This window comes from Propithecus coquereli, unplaced genomic scaffold (genome assembly GCF_000956105.1).
Source record: "Propithecus coquereli isolate 6110/MARCELLA unplaced genomic scaffold, Pcoq_1.0 Scaffold46, whole genome shotgun sequence".
NCBI lineage: Eukaryota > Metazoa > Chordata > Mammalia > Primates > Indriidae > Propithecus > Propithecus coquereli.
This window is the reverse complement of record NW_012150396.1, coordinates 4,609,094-4,626,632: the sequence shown is the minus strand read 5'-3', so window position 1 is coordinate 4,626,632 and position 17,539 is coordinate 4,609,094. Positions and strand designations below refer to the sequence as shown.

The window sequence follows — 17,539 nt, the reverse complement described above, 5'->3', positions numbered from 1 at the left end:
CTAGAGCAAATAAAATATTTTTAAGCTAAATTTCTTAGAATCTCTTTATAATCTCTTGATGTGAATTCACTGGAACATCCATCTTTGCCATTCTCCCTGCCCACATCTAGAGGCTTAGCTTCTCTCGTGGCATCACCTGCGCTGCTGCATGTGTCTCTAGGCTACAACAATCTTTCCCCCCTCCATACCATCTGAAAATCATCTTGCTAAAAAATTGATAATGTCATCCTCCTGCTCCCCAATCTCTATAGCTGTGGCCCCCAACCACAGGAACTGGGCTGCACAGCAGGAGGTGACTGGTGGATGAGTGGGGGGAGCTTCATCTGTATTTACAGCCGCTCCCTGTTGCTCACATCACTGCCTGAGCTCCGCCTCCTGTCAGATCAGTCACTGTCTCCCATCACCTCCAGATGGGACCATCTAGTTTCAGGAAAACAAGCTCAAGGGTCCCACTGATTCTGCATTATGGTGAGTTGTATAATTATTTCATTATATATTACAATGCAATAATAATATAAATAAAGTGCACAATAAATATTAATGGACTTGAATCATCCTGAAACCATCTGCCACCCCCACCCTAGTCCCCCAGTCCATAGAAAAATTGTATTCCATGAAACTGGTCCCTAGTGCCAAAAAGGTTGGGGACTACTGCTCTATAGGATACATTTTAATTCTTTAACTTGGTATAAAAGTTTTTATATAAATGTATTCCCACTCTACCTCTCTAGCCTCATCTACTACTCTGTTTCATTCACTCAGTGTGTCCTGCCACATGCAGTAACTCACTTCTGCCCACATGTGCTCCTTAGCAAATCCTGCCCTGCACCTACCATTTACTTTGCTTAAAATTCCCTTCCCCTACATTCTCTGCCTGGCAACTTCCCAACTCAGCCTTCTCTAATTTAGTCAGGAATGGTTACCAACATTGTCACAGTAATTTGTTCACCACTGTTATGAAACACATTTGTGTGTCATATGTTATGACTCATTATTTGTCTATATTCCCTTGTCCTTCACTTGCTGTAGTCTACATAATCTTTGAGGGCAAAGACCATGCCTTGCTTGTCTTTGTGTGTTTGCATATATCTATTTGTATCTCTGTCTACCTACCTATTGCTTAATATAAGTGCTCAATTACAGCTGAATAAATGAATTTGCTAAATAAACATTCAGACTGAGTTGAACCGTTTAGACTGAGTTAGTCAGACTCCATCACAACCCTAAAGATTTTAGTTAGACTGAATAGTCCAAATGAATCTATATCACAACTTATTTCCATCATAATAGTATGAACTGTACCTTTTCTTCAACTAATTTATTTGGATTTATATTTAAAAGTTTGCCTGAAGTCATGCAAATATTTGTTTTTCTTTCCAAAAGGGAAAAGAACAAAAGAGACAAATCAAAACATTTTAAATGTTCTTACTACACAGCATGTCTCTTTGCAAGATACTGTTATACTGGTATTGTCTAATTAGCCACAAGAGTTACATAATTCAATACTTAAAATTCCATGATTTATTTGAAAACTATGTTATTTCATATATTCATTTATATGAAAGTGTTTTTCATATAATAGAGGAATAAACCTCCATATTAATTGTACAGGTCAAGAAAATAAATATTAGAGTTTGGTGTTTTTAGCTATGAAAAGGAAAATAAATATGTCATAGAACTAATCTGACCGGAGGGCATATTCCATAAATTTTGCTGAATCAATACTGTATTTTTCACAGAAAAAAATGCAAGCAAGGAAGGAATTAAACAGTATTCTATATATATTTTTCTGATATTTTATTCACTGAAGGGACAATTCCCTAACAGAAAAGATAAAAATTACAGATAAAATTTTATTTATATGCTAAAAAGTATAGTTCTTGAAATAGGAAATCCATAACAAGGCCTTCTAAAAACATTCTGGGATAAGCAGTTTTCACAAACTTTTTTGTTTAGTTTAAGTAGAGAACTCAATTTATTACAGTTCAGTGCAGGCTATGCAATTCACACATCTTTTTAGGGGTTCAAACACCCATATCTGGTGAGAATTCTTGCTGTTTGTGACTGCCGAAATGATGTTTGGATTTAAAAAAAAATGTTCTGCCCCCTGAATAGCAGAGGGGATTTGAACTCATTCTACCTCAATTCAGAGTACACAAGTCAATAGCACACCCCCCTCTCCCCAATATATGGACGGGCATAAAGGAAAAAATGGAAGGAGAAATCAATGCATTTTTTCTTGAACTAGACAAGATTCTTTAAAATGAATATAGAATAGTGGTATATTTACTTGTTGTAAATAATCCTAGGCAGAAATAGCCTAGGTGTGACATAAAGTTTTTAAACAATAAATAAGCTATATTCTCGCTCAATTCTGTTGTCCAGATGTGACTTGTGATGGCTCCTGCAGACCTGACTGACCATTTCACATGACAGTGGTTCCTTTGGACACTGTATGTTGCCCTCTAGTTCCTCTACCAACTAAAAACATGTGCAGGTACTTCCCACGGGATACGAGCTTCATGAGGGAAAGGACTGTTTATCTTTCTCATCGATCTATCCCTGGTGCCCTTCTCAATGCCTAGCAAGTTATTACTGATTAAATGAATGAAGGTGAACCCTACCACCAAGACTCATTATCCACTAGCCCTTCCTGCCAGAGAAAGGTCATGTGGGCAGAACTGGATGCTAAGCAGGAGGCAGAAGGAGGCATCCCCCAGGCTCCCTCCGGAGGCAAGGCCAACTGAGAGCGCCAGTACCCCTTGACTCTCATTCCGGAGTTCCCATCTCTTGTTTCACTTCACTGATTTATAAAGACTGAGTACAACAGACAATGCGATGGACTGAATGCTTCTGTACCACCTCCCCCGTTCCTATATTCCTATGTTGAAACCCTAATCGCAGGATCTGGAGGTGGGCCTTTGGGAGGTAATCAGGTCCTTAGGTCATGAGGGTGGAGTCCTCATGAAGGGATTCATGCCCTTACAGGAATTGGCCAAAGAGCGACCTACCTTTCTTTCGTGTGAGGATGCAGCAAGAAGACAGCTATCTATGAACCAGGAAGAGGACTCTCACCAAGAACCTGACCTTATTGGCACCCTGATCTTGGACTCCCAACCTCCAGAACTCTGAGAAATAAACGTTTTTGATTAAACCACCCAGTTTATGGCATTTTGTTTTAATAACTTGAGCTGACTCAGACGACACAAACTACTTTCATTTCCTCTCATCAAAACATAAAGTGAATGGTGGGAAATACAAAGTAAAAATAAGACAGAAAATACTGAAAACTCCATTTCACGGTTGTTTGCTTGCACATTTGTTTCTCCCCGAGCTTTTCCAAGGTAAGGGCTGTGTTTTATTCATCTTTGAACAGCCAATACATGACATAATACCTGACACATAATTGGTGTTCAACACGTGTGTAGAATAAGTGATGGCCACACACCTTGAAAATACACAAAAGACAATCCATTTTCTGCAGATGATGAGTATCCAGGACACCTCTGTCAAAAGTGCTCTGCTCCCCTGACTGTGCTTCACAAGATAACGATGATGTGGAGTCAGGGCCATTATTTAAAGACCAATCTCGACAGAGGACATGGACCTCCGTGTTGACGCAGAGCCAGAGGTATCCCAGGGAAAGAGGCCTAATGGGAAGGTTTAATAAGTTGTTTCCCCTCAAGGGATTAGGACCTGGTGCAACAGTTCCAGGCATGTTAAGGCCTAATGTATCCTGAAGGGTCACCTGAACCATCAGCTCTGGAAGCCCGAGACTGCATAGCGGCAATTTACTTACTGAGCTCACTGAGAACATTTCCTTTTACTTAAAACTCCTTTCTCTTCTCCCTCCATCCACTGTTCAAAAATATTTATTGTGCCAGGCACTGTCTAAGGGATGGGGATAAGAACAATGAACAATAGAGTTACAGTCTTCGCCCTCACAGAGCTCATAGCCTGCCTAGCAGGAAAAACAGATATTTAAGCAAGCAGACACAACAAAATGTAACAAAACATGAAACAGGAAGAATAAGGTACTGGGCAAGGACACAATCATCCCAAGGGGTGGGAGTGAGGGGCAGGAAAGTCATCCCTGAGGCAGCAATGTTTAAGTTGGGACCTGAAGATGAATTTAATTGATTTAAGCCTGTCTACAAATCCACATCCTGACCACAATCTGATCCTTCTTGCCTCTTGTGGGTCTAAGTGTCCTGCCTGCAAGACCATAATCCATCTTGATTATAATCCATCTTGATTATATGACTTTGCCACAAACCATTTCAATTCTCCAACTAATGACTAAACTCCCTTTTGCCCTGTTAGGACACTAAGACCCAGAATCCCTCTCTGAGGTCAAATTTGAAAGTTCCTCTAATGCGATTCAGGTGAATAAACTGCATCCTTTGGGTAAATGCCCAGTAGTGGGATTGCTGGATTAAATGGTAGTTCTACTTTTGGTTCTTTGAGGTATCTCCATACTATTTTCCACAGAGGTACGGAAGTAACATTCATCGGGTGTTAGGCAGGTAGGAGAGGGGAGGAGGGGATGGGTATATTCACACCTAATGGGCGCGGTGCACGCTGTCTGGGGGATGGCATCCTTGTAGCTCTGACTCAGGCAGTGCAAAGGCAATATATGTAACCTAAATGTTTGAACCCCTGTAATATTCTGAAATTTAAAAAAATAAATAAATAAACTGCATCATAGGATCTCTTAAGACTGAGAATAGCAATGTAATAGTCTGTGTGCCTTTAAAACAGACACATCTCCTCTGTCAAGACCTTAATGGATCTAAATTGAATGGGAAGACAAAATCCACATCATGAAAAGTTCAACATGGGGCAAACAGTAATCACAATTGACTGGTCAACAATCTACAAACATGGGAAGTTATTATGCAAATATACTTAAAATAAAATGTCTACTTAAGCATTTAAAACATCTGGGCTGGGCGTGGTGGCTCACGCCTGTAATCCTAGCTCTCTGGGAGGCAGAGGCGGGCGGATTGTTTGAGCTCAGGAGTTCAAAACCAGCCTGAGCAAGAGCGAGATCCCGTCTCTACTAAAACAACTAAAAAAATATATAGAAAAAATTAGCCAGGCATGGTGGCGCGTGCCTGTAGTCCCAGCTACTCGGGAGGCTGAGCCAGGAGGATCGCTTGAGCCCAGGAGTTTGAGGTTGCTGTGAGCTAGGCTGACGCCACGGCACTCTAGCCTGGGCAACACAGTGAGATTCTGTCTCAAAAAAAAAAAAAAAAAACAACATCTTAGGCATGATGAACATTCTAACTAGTAGCTTTTGATGTAAAAAAGCTTGATTTTTAGAAAGGTACCAATAGAAGTTGTCAGGATTCTTCTTAAAATTGGACATTATAAAAAACCATGCTGTGAAATGTGAGATATTTTTTGATAAATTAAATGCCCTTCAATTCTATTCCCAACTGATATATTATGGGAAATATTTTCAATATATTAATAAATTGCATAGAAGTATATAATTTTACTGTATACAAAAACATGCAAAGTTACGTTCATTTTTGCTAAGAAAATTAGAATGATTACCTTCCTATGAGCTTCTCTGTGAGTACTGCTTTCCTATGAGCCACCAAATGGCAAACCTGAACTGGCAAAAATACCAGTGTAAAAAAAATTCAGTGGTACAATGTTCACTATTCAGGTGACAGATACACTAAAAGCCCAGACTTTGCCACTATACAATTCATCCATGTAACAAAAAAACCTCTTGTAGACCCTAAATTTATTGAAATAAAAAAGAAATATTTATCACAAAAAGAAAAATTCTCACAGAGTAAGAACTCTGTTACGTGTCAATAATTACATTCAGTTTAAAATAAGTCATTCATAAACTCAAAAAATAATCATTGTCAGATGTAATTCTTTTATATTCAGTACAGGTTGAGTATTTCCTTATCCAAACTACTTGGGACTAGAAATGTTTGGAATTTGGGGGGATTTTGTGATATTTGCATTATACTTAACCAGTTGAGCATCCCAAATTCAAAACTCCAAAATCTGAAGTGTTCCAATGAGCGTTTCCTTTGAGCATCCTGTCTGTCGGTGCTCAAAAAGTTCTGGATTTTGGAGCATTGCAGATTTGGGATGCTCAACTTGTACTGCTCTACTGTTTAATTTCATAAGTAATAAAAGCTAAGTGCTGAGAGAGGTGCTAGAACAAAGAAATCATAACCTTTAGGCCACTTTCTAAATTCCCTCCACAGATTATAAGGAAAAATTTATCACCTTTCTAGTCGCTGATGCTTATAGAAAATAAATTCAGCTCTGCACCTAAAAACATTAAAAGTCTATGAATCACAAGAAGCGACTGCGGTGTGAAACCTAAAATTAAGGCTCCATATTGTATGCAGCCTTGACATCTGGTGAAACGAGGAGGGCCTGGAATGGCCTGTCTGCAAGTTCCCCTCCCCACGCTGCACCAACAAATAAAGTCCCCCAGCCAATAACCCTTTCATCACAGAGACCAGATACACAGTTTCCAGCAAGTTTCAGTTCCCTCCCCATCCACAGAATTTTTAAGCAAGTCGATCACAACCTTCTGCAGGATCCAGGGGGTGCCCATGCCCTTGATTCTGTGAAGCCTGCCTCTCACAGCCTTTGGTTGTTCACTCCGCCCCCAGTGCAGCCCCTCTGTGGCCCTGCAGGGCATGTCGGATCCTCCTCCCCCAGCTTTGAGAATAAGTGACTAGGAAACCGCTGTTAGTGTCATCTGTCCAGTGTGGAGAGTTGCGTGCCCCGTAACTCTAGGGCAGGAATCTCTCCTTCACCACTGGGGTAAACAAGCAGCTATTAAAACAGCAACTTTACTGGCTGCTTAAAGCAGAACCACAGACTTGCCTTTCATTCATACAGACCGTCATTGCAGTTGAGTGTTTAAAACGATATGGAAGTTTCTAGAGGCTTCTGCTCATGGTCAAGGTCATGAAAAATGACATCAAGTTTCCAGCATTACAAAGCAAATAGTTTGTACCAAATCCAAACCTGGGTTTTTATGCAGCTAATATATTTTAATTTGAAAATTGGGGCCCTAAGAGTGAGTCTATACCACTCAATGAATATGAAACAAAGTAATCATTATTAACCAACTTTCATGTATGTTAGTGTAGGTTGAGGAGAATCTTGTCCCATTGAACCACTAGATTGGGGAACTATACAGCATTCCAATAAGAGTTCTTCACAGAAAACACAATTTTGATTGTATCTTAAAATCATGTTACTTTTTCCCTCCTCATACTTTTTAAGATTAAATATTTCTCTGCTAATACATTAAGTCAATCTACCCAGGTATTCACAAAACATGAGGTTTTATTTATCCATTTCTCCCAAGATTTAACTTTTAGAAATAACTATATTGAATTATTCTGAGAATAAATTATTTCAATATCTTTTGAACTTCTGGCAATTCAATAGACATACCTAAGGCCACACAAAATGCCACGAGAGAGCTGAAAATACAGGTCAGGTCCTGTCTAATGAAGACCTACAGATGTCTAGTTGCACTTAATAAGGTTTTTCCTACATCTTTATGAGACCCGTGGTATCAGTATTTCTGACTCATTTTAAATGATTTTTAGCTTATACTTCATGACCTACCAAATGTCTTTTCCAATAATAGTCAAATCCTAAGTGAAGATATTGTTTGATGTAACTGCATTTGAGAATAGTATAATAGGTCATAAATGTTTGAAAAGTTCTAATAATTGTCATACAGTCATTCAAATCTATTCAACAAACACTTACCGGACATCTACCAGGGCCACCTACAGATATTACAGAGATAAAATATATAGTCCCCATCCTCAAGGGGTTCACAGAAGATCTAGAGAGGGGACTTGATTTAAAAGAGTGGAGGATCCAAGGAAAACACTGATAATTAATTCTTCTCCCACAGACTAGGAAGAGTCCAAAAACACAAGTTAGAGTAAAAAAAAAAAACAAAAAAAAAAAGTGGAAATGAGAAAGTTCCTAGAAAGAGAGTAGAGCGCTGAGTGAGTTAAGATAGCCTACAGGTGACATATGGGTTGAACTGTGGTCCCCAAAAAAGGTCTGTCCAAGCCCTAACCCCCAGGACCTGTGAATACGACTTCACTTGGGAAAAGGTTCTTTGCAGATGTAATTATGTGAAGGATCTCAAGATGAGGTCACTCTAGATTAGCCAGGTGGGCCCTAAGTCCAATAACAAGTTACCCTAAGATAAGAGGAAAAGACACGGACAGAAGCGGAGAAACACAGGAGCAGGCCATGTGAGGAAGGAGGGGGACAGAGTTGTGCTGCCAGAAGCCAAGGAATGCCAGGAGCTACGAGAAGCTGGAAAAGACAAGGCAGGATTCTCCTCTCGAGTTCAGAGGGAACATGGCCCTGCTCACACCTGGGTTGTGGATGGCTGGCCTTCGCAACTGAGAAAGGATAAATTTCTGTTGTCTCAAGCCAAATTTGTGATAGTTTGTTACAGAGGCCATTGGAAACTAATATAGGTGTAGTATTTGTGTGTGGATTTCCTGGTCTAGGAACAAATAGCAGGAATAAATACATAAACAAACAAAATCAAACTTCTAAATTGGAAAATACTATTCATTTCTGTGAAGACAAAAGATAGAATGTAGTGGCATCTGTACTGGCCTAGACCAGAAGTCCCATCTGTCACTGCCTAGCTGTGTCATTTGGACGCAGTCCTTTCAGAGCCTCCATTTCACTGTCTATAGAGTGAGTGGGACCAAGGGGGAAAATGTTACGGGTTAAAAATGTAGGGTAAATGTAGGTTTTGTTAACCTAAACCACAGCCTACAAAACCACCCACCCGTCACTGCATTTGAGGATTGTTGGTAAAAAGCTCTACTCAAAAACATTAAAATGGAATAGCTTGTTTTATTCCAGGGACCAAAGTGGACTACAAAACTTTTTTTCTGATGGGTCTCCTCCTTGGACCAGTCCCCATCCCATACTGACGCTGAACTTTCAGACCAAACGCAGCGGGCACCATCTGCTATCAATACAGCCTATACTCTTCCCAGCCAAGATGAGTCCTGGGCCAAGTTTATCTTGTGAGTTAACAGGAGGTGACAAGCCTGGCAGGACACGAATTCTCCCTGCATGATTGATTCGGCCTGGCTGACCAGCTCTATGCTAATGAGGATGTGCCAGATCTCCCAAAAAAAACATTTTTGAATAATTTAAAATGAGAGCAGAAATTGCCAGGTAATTTGATTCATTGTGTAATTATGGTTCCAGTTAAATCTGCTCCTGTGGGTGCCTCTGTGGCAAACATCAATGACAGCAAACAGCCTGTTACCAAAATTGACCATATAAATATTGCAAAAAAGCAGAGAGACAGGTTAATCCCGGGAGGGAAGGCAATGAAGGTAAAGCTGGCCTAAGCTATCATGAACTGTTGCTCTGTAAAGAGTGGAGTGGTGCTTCAAACGCAATTCTAAATGAATAAGGGAATTAAACACAAGTAGAATATCTATTTTCATCCATTACAGTGGGTTTACAGATTGATACTTATGATTTCTTGGGAATTGACTTTAATTTCTTACCCTGATACAGTTATCTATTTAAATAAGTTTTACCATTCTGGCAGTTCATGTCCCAATCTGTAGACATCCTCATGCCAATTATTCAAATAAGATACAACAAATTCAAATATCTGAAACATTCCTTACAATAGGGGATTGCCAAGTACCTTTTTCCTAAGGAATCAAAATTCAAAAACTTTTTCAACTGGGTTGGGTAAGGGTTTATTAAGTATGAGCCCAGATGTTGTTTTGTAAAACATGGTCATTTAGCCCGAACATTGGAAAATTAAGGGAAAAATAACAATAACCAGAACTTTCCAGCTAGTGGGAGCTTTGCATAAAAAAGAGCACTGAACTAAATAAATGTGAAGCCAAATGATGCAGATTTACATTCGACCTTGAATTTATTAGCTATGATGAGGGTGGAAGGCAAACTGTCTGATCTCTCCAAGCTTCAGTTTTCTCATCTAAAAAATGGATTTCATAATAGCTAGCCAACCTGACTCCCATGAATTAAATGCAATATTGTATATAAAAGTGCTTTTGTGACATAAGGCCTTAAAAAGACTGTGGGATAATAATCGCTCAAACAGGTAACTAAGGAATATACTCATTTAGACGACCGTTAGACCTGCATTTTTAAAAAGACGGAAAAAAAAGTTGTCCTAAAATGTTTTTCCAAGTTTCATCTGCCACCAGGGACAAGAATTCAGGAAATCTTATCCTCATTTCCTAGTCTGAAGGCACAGCAATGACAGGAGGAGCTTCAAGGTGACGGTCACCACCTGTGTCCCACTCTATTAAACCAACATCTTTGAGATGCCTCCAAACTGGCAGGAGAAGCACATCCTCTGTTGAGTCACAGACAGCCTTCCCTGCAACCTGCCTTAACTGTCCTTGCCTCCCCCCGCTGCACCTGACACAACAACTGTTTGGGCAGCTCCCCCCAGAGCTGCAGATTTCAAAGCTCTGTGCCATTCAACTATGCGTGCTCGTCCCATCCTGTTACACAGTGGTCATCTGAGACTTCTGATATGCATTCGTGATCCTAAACATTTGCTCCTCATTCAGTTTTTTTGGAATTGAGAAACCAAACTCCCTGTTAGAAACCTTGCACGTTAGGGTAGAGAAAGGTAGTTTCCATGTGAATATATAATCATTTATCTCAGTTTGTTTTACAGATCTTATTATTTGAAATAACCAGTCACAAAAGCACTTAAACACCTGTCTTACTGATTAACTTTCTGTGTTATAAACGTATATATGTTTTTGAAATCTTCCACAAAACCAAATCTGAACTTCTTCAAGCTGTATTTTTGTTAATGTGGTCTTCTGTAAGTTTGGAAACTTGGAAACTTACTAGAAGAAATTATCAAAATGTTGCTTTACTTTTAAGTAGAGGGTTAGAAAGTTCTGTGGTATGTTTCTTGTTATTTAATTAACAATTAAAACTTAATGACAAAATGCTTTGCATCTGAAATCAACAGGGATTTTCCATGAGCAAAGACTAAAATCAGCCTACTGTAGAAGGGATTTGCATATTTTAATTATTGTGTTCTAGGGCTTTTGTCAAATAGAAGCCACAGTGCAGAAAGCGCCATAAGGTTTTAGGTAAAATGTTAACTCTCTGCTCTTAGTGTGTGTGTGTGTGTGTGTGTGTGTGTGTGTGTTAACATATGTATTTAAAAGCATAAATATGTTATAACAGGAATATGTCTTGTTAGGTTGGGGCCTTCATTTCACTGCATGTATTTAATACCTTGCTTTCAAAATTTATTTGAAGAGGAGGAATTTAGAAAGATTAAAATGTAGATAAACTGCTTGTAGTGGTCAAGTTAATTATTAATAGTAAATAACATACAAATGACCATAATATTAATATAAGACCATTGCCTATGTTGCCAAAATGGCCTCAAAATGCAAAGCTGATTACTGAAATAATTTTGACTCTGAAGCCCAGTCATAATCATTCAGGTTTTTAATTCTCCAGCTCTGATGACTAGATATTAAAAAAATCCTAAAATATAGGATTTATTCACTCATTTAAATATTGCAAAGAGAGTTGGGCAAGTCACTTAACCTCTCTTTGCCTCAGTTTTCTAATCTGTAAAATGGGGCTAATAGTAGTACCTACTACCTAGGATTGTTATAATCGAATGAATTAATGTATGAAAAGTACTGAAAATAGTGTCTGACACTGATGGTATGGTGGTGATGATGGTGATGATTATATATAGAGCTTGGAGGACTCAAAGATTAAAAAAAAAACAAAAACCAGAAAACACGCACACCCCTTATATTAAGAAAGTTTCTAGTAAAGTTTGTTAAATAAGCTTCGAATCTATATTTTTGAAGTTTACAGATTCTATTTAAATAGCCACATGCCACAAATCTAGGAAAGAGAAAAAAGAGAATAGAATAAAAGGCAAGAATGAGGGAGAAAAACTGATGATGAAAAATTTGTACCTGTACCTAATGATGAACGGAAATCAATTTCATAGATTTCCATTTGTCCATCACACCTCACGCCTCAGGAGCAACGAATAAGCATTTGTTTTGTAATTAATAGGAGAAATGCAAAAACCTTCATTTCATTTTACAAGCTTGCCTCTTTCTTCTTCCTCTGCTTCAAGTGATTTCAAATATGAAAAATTGTCTTAACAATGATTCATAGATATAGCAAGCACAGTTTTTTAAATCTCTGTATAGATCAAGAACTTGAACCAGGCATTTCAGATTCTCTGGGCATATTGTAAACATTAGAAACTCTTAACGCAAAAACAACATGCTATGAACTATGAAGCATTCTTCATCATCAGAAATAAATGCTAAACCTAAAAGCAAATTTTCCAAGGAGGATACAACACATACGCCCATATGTGCCTCTTCCTGGCTGGATTTTAATGACAGTTAAAATATTCAGAATAGCATTGTGATTTCTAGTGTGCAAGTTGAAATAGTAAAAAATAAATTAATTTTTAAACTTAAGGTATTTATGAGCCCATATTACTAATATCTTTAAAACACACAGCAGCTTTAAAAAAAAAATGATTGGGAACCGGAAACTTTTTCAAAGGTCCTTTCACAAGTCTCCTTTGAAGCCCACCTCATGAAGAAAATGCTGCCGACAAAAATTCTTCAGCTTGGAGAATACAATGTTATTATTGTCTTACACTTCAGAGCTAGGAAAAGTATACATTGGTTTTCTTGGCTCTAGGTTTTCATGACTGAGCAAGGATATGGCTTTGTTCCAGACAGACGTTTTCAAGGAATTTTGCTTACAAGGAAGTGCTAAACCAGGCACTTTAATTAACATTCATATTTACTTTGTTGCTAAATGAAGGTAAAGATTCTATTGCCATGGATTAAGTCTCACTCCCATAAATTCAAAACCCCTCTAGAGGATTCTACTCTGGGAAGAGAGTGAGATGCATTAACACTCCATTAATATCTTCCTTGGAAACATTCTTTCTAACATTTATCTCTTCATCATTTCCTGCATCTGTAATGAAATGCTTGTGCTGGCATCTAACAAAAGGATCACGTCCAGAGCCTAATGAAGTGTTAGACACCAAGGTAAGAAGCGAGTCTGCTGCACTGGCTCCCGGTGTCAGATACACAATGGTACTTTCTAGACTATATTTAGCTCCAAAGTCACGGTCAGTAGCCCTAAGACTTAAGGTACAATCTGAAAGAACTTCAAGTTCCAGTGCTGCCTGAACAAGCCAATCAAGAGTTCTATTTTTAACTCATAAGCCAGACACTGAGGTAATTTCCAGTTGTACATCCTTTTCTAAAGTGAGAAACGTCCTGAAAGTGACATCCTGGAATCACAGAATTCCAGGGTGGAAGAGATCTTGGAGATCACATGTAGCAGCTTCCTGTCCCTTGCTTGAAACCCTACCACAAAATTCCTGCCAAGTGGTCCCCGCTCAGAGACTGGGAACTCACCACCTCATGAGGAAGCTCATTCCTTATTCAACAGTTCAAACTATTTCAAAATTCTTTTCTTTAGTGGAGATTAAATCTTTCTCCTGGGAAGTCCCATCTCTTGTTACTGGTTCTACGCTCTGGGGCCCCCAAAACAAGATGAGTCAGTGGAAACTTTTCACTGGCATAAACTGGTTTGTTGTTTTAAAAGTCAAAGATTTGTAGAAAAGAAAAAAGTGTTGTAAGCAATCAAGAATCGTGTTAAGGTTAAAGAAAGTTATTCTGAAGGCCTTTTAAAAAAAAGTATGCATAGCTCTGCTTTTTTCCCTGATTAAATACTTTAAAATAATAGCTTTATCTCCCCTAAGATTATTCATATCATTGGAGAGCCAGGGATGAGGAAATATTTGTTTATGATAGTTTTACTTGGATTAAGTAAATTGAGTCCTCGGGCTATCCTGAGTCTATGGGCTAATAATAATATTTGCTCTCATACACTGAGCACTTAACCACATAAACAACATTGTGTTAGGTGCTTTCTACAACAGTTCTAAAGCATCATTATCCTCATCCTCATAGAAAACTAAGGCTCAGGAAGATTAAATACCTTCTCCACGGTCACATAGGAAGTAAGTAGAGGAGCCACAGGTTCAAATCCTGGTCTGATTCCCAGCCTCAGTTTCTTCTGCTATACAAACCCTTCCTGGCTATTTTTTGGAAAAGAATTTCTATAGCATTTTCCATTCTTTATAATTAGAAGGTTCTACAGGTCTCTCACAGACTGAATGTTTGTGTCCCCCCCAAATTCATATGCTGAAGCCCAATCCCCAGTGTGGCTGTATTTGGAGATGGATCTCTAAGGAAGTAATTAAGGTTAAATGAGGTGATAAGGGCAGGGCACTGATCCAACAGGATTAATATCCTTCTAAGAAGAGACATCAGAGAGTTCACACACTCGCTGTCTCCCCGTCACCTGAGAGCACGGTGACAAGGCAGCCATCTGCAAGCCCAAAGGAAAGGCCTCATCAGAAACTGACCCTACCAGGCCTTGATCTGCAGGACTTCCAGCATCCAGAACTGTGAGAAAATAAACTTCTGTTGTCTAAGCCACCCAGACTGTGGTATTTTGTTATGGCAGCCCAAGCAGACTAATATTATACAACGCTTTTCTGCCATTTGCTAAAACCTACCCACTGTATGAGAGAAGAATGGCTGTGAGGCATCTCTCGCCAGGACCTGCTAGTCACTAGTGGGATGAAAGAGAACCACCCGGAAGCCTCCTTCTCGTGGCCTACTGGCTGACTGTGCCACTGTAGAGAAACTACTTTAATTCTTGGTGACTCAGTTTTCCCAGTAAACTGAGAGATCTAAGTTCTAACATGCCGTTATTCTATCTGTATGAAAACAAAACTTTTTCTATTCTTTATTTTGGATTTTTTTTTTGCATATTTATTCCATTTTTCTCTTTTCTTGGATATTTATTACTTCTTTGGATTTTTCATGTAAAAAAATTAGAGAAAATGATATAAATGGTAGAAATTTTCAGAAAAGAAGGGATCTCTTTTAAGTTAATTTTATTTGTGAATGCATGCCAGACCTCTTCCATTAAATGATCTTATGCTGCCTATAAAAGCATCCCTACACAATTTTTAAAAAGGCATCTCAAGAATCTAAGAATGTTCTAGTAGTTTCAAGAATTCTTGAAAATCCAAAAAATCTCACCAAAGACAATGAAGCTCTTCCGTGATTGCCTTTCAAGCAGGCCCCTCCTGGAGGGTAGCTCATTCCACAGTCTGACAAACGGGACAGGATCACGACACCAAGGAGACAATAAAATGTAGGCTTCCCCACCTGGGGATAATTCTGTGTCCCTCTAAACAAATCTGAGAAGAAACTTTTACATAATGTTTGCCTTCCAGATGTAAATAATCTGCTCCCAGGAGCTCATTTGATTAGAGAATGTTTCTGAGGAGGTCCGAGGTCATGAATTCATCAGCAAATGCTTTGCTCTCTTCTCTAGGCAGAAACTGGACTGAAAACTGTGTTCGTCTATCTCACAAATTCAAACTATTGATAATCTATGGAAAGTGGTGTGAGAAAATAAAGAAGGACCTAATGCAATTTGATCACTGTTACTGGGAAAAACCCTTAAGGGTAAGATATTGGCTAAACACTAGTGTTATCTCTATATTAAAAAGAAGAAAAAATTAGCCAGGCATGGTGGCGCATGCCTGTAGTCCCAGCTACCCGGGAGGCTGAGGCAGGAGGATCGCTTGAGCCCAGGAGTTTGAGGTTGCTGTGAGCTAGGTTGACGCCACGGCACTCTAGCCCAGGCAACACAGTGAGACTCTGTCTTAAAAAAAAAAAAAGAAGGAAATATTATTTAAATTATTTTCAAAATACCTGAAAAAAAATGAGAAACTATAGAAATTATTGTAGTGGTATACTACCCTTTTCCAATACTGACATGAGTTGTGTGTGTGTATGTATTCTCTCTCTCTCTCTCTCTCTCTCTCTCTCTCTATATATATATATATATATATATATACACACACAAACACACATAAAATAAACTTTTTCATCCTTTCTTCTTTTCAAAGACTTCTCCAGGTTCTATACTTGTATTTAAATTAATTAGATTAAAAAAATACCTGAATCTAAGATTTTAGGATGAATACTCAGTCATTTGGCTTCTGCTTATCTAACATGAATAAAAGCATAAGATAATGCAGCCACACTGACTGATTAAAAATCCTACCACTTCTAAAATTTAAGGCAAGTTATTTGACTGCTCTCTGCCTCAGTATCCTCACCTGTAACATTTCAAAAAGAATACTTACTTCATATGGGGTGGTGGGATAATTAAATGAGTTAATATATGCAAAATGCTTAAAACAGTACCTGGCACACTGTAAGAGCTACGTAAGTTAGTTTACATTATTGATTCACACTTATACATCATGGAATAGCTTCAAAATGAAGCTACTACACAATTCTGTAAAATTATTTTTTTCTCAACCCTCTGTGATGGTGGCTTCATTTGACTGTGGTGACATAATGTGCTGACTCAAACTGCAACGGAGAAATGTGGTATTCTGCTAAAACCAGCTATACCCCTAGCCCACGCTATACAAGTGTGATGTCTTCTCTCTCATACCATAGCGACGAAAGTCTATCAACCGAAGAAAAAATTATTTAAGGGTAAAAAACAAGCAAACAAACGTCAACAAAAACTTTCCCCTTCTTCTTAAAGTTATACATTGTTAGGCATCCCCTAAAGGAAGCCATGATAGGGCACCTAGGAAGGCACCCTCCTTCACAGTTGGGAACAGGAGGCTAGGAACGCATGTTGGTACACTGCATTCTGTGTACTTCCCAGACACAGAAGTTCTTTGAAAGCAACGCACTCCACAGTGCTGTTTCTCATGACTCCATGTGTTCAGAGTGTCAGAGAAATGTGGATCAGGGGAATAAAACCAAGAGAAGACGCTATTTCAGTACAGCTAAGCCACGCTAGACAGAGGCTATTAAAAGAAAAACTGGGCATAAAGGTACACATATCAATCCTCCAGGGAGAAGCAGATTTGAGAATCTACAGCCAAGTGGTCCCAAGAATGGGAACAAATGCAAGCTATCAGCAATCATCACCTATAGGTCTGTCATCTCAAGATTGAGTAAAGAAAAATCAAGAGTGTAAAAGGAAAAAGTACTACAAAACAAAGTAAGGAGACTATAAATGTGAAGAATAAGGAGACATTTAAATGGTATTTACCACAGGAAATCCTCTATAGTATGCAAAACAGCATGCCTTTCACGAAAGGAAAGAAATCTAGAAGAAGAGTACAGGGTATTATTAAAAGACCATGGGATATAGTAAATATAATAATGTTAAATATATGATGATTCTGTGTGTGTGCATGTGTATGAGTGTGTGGAGGGAGGGAGAGAGAGAAGGTAATTTAGTTAATGGAGATCATACGCGATTTTTAGCATTTTTTCAGTTAACATTAAAATGAATTTTTTCTCAAATCATTAAATTTTCTTTTAAAACAGGATTT

At 38.6% G+C, this 17,539-nt stretch overlaps 1 protein-coding gene across 3 annotated transcripts in view; it reads right to left on the bottom strand.

The window, feature by feature from the left end:
• Positions 1 to 17,539, bottom strand: part of COL25A1 (collagen, type XXV, alpha 1) — a 358,759-nt gene that overhangs the window by 262,992 nt on the left and 78,228 nt on the right. The gene's annotated exons all lie outside the window — the stretch shown is intronic.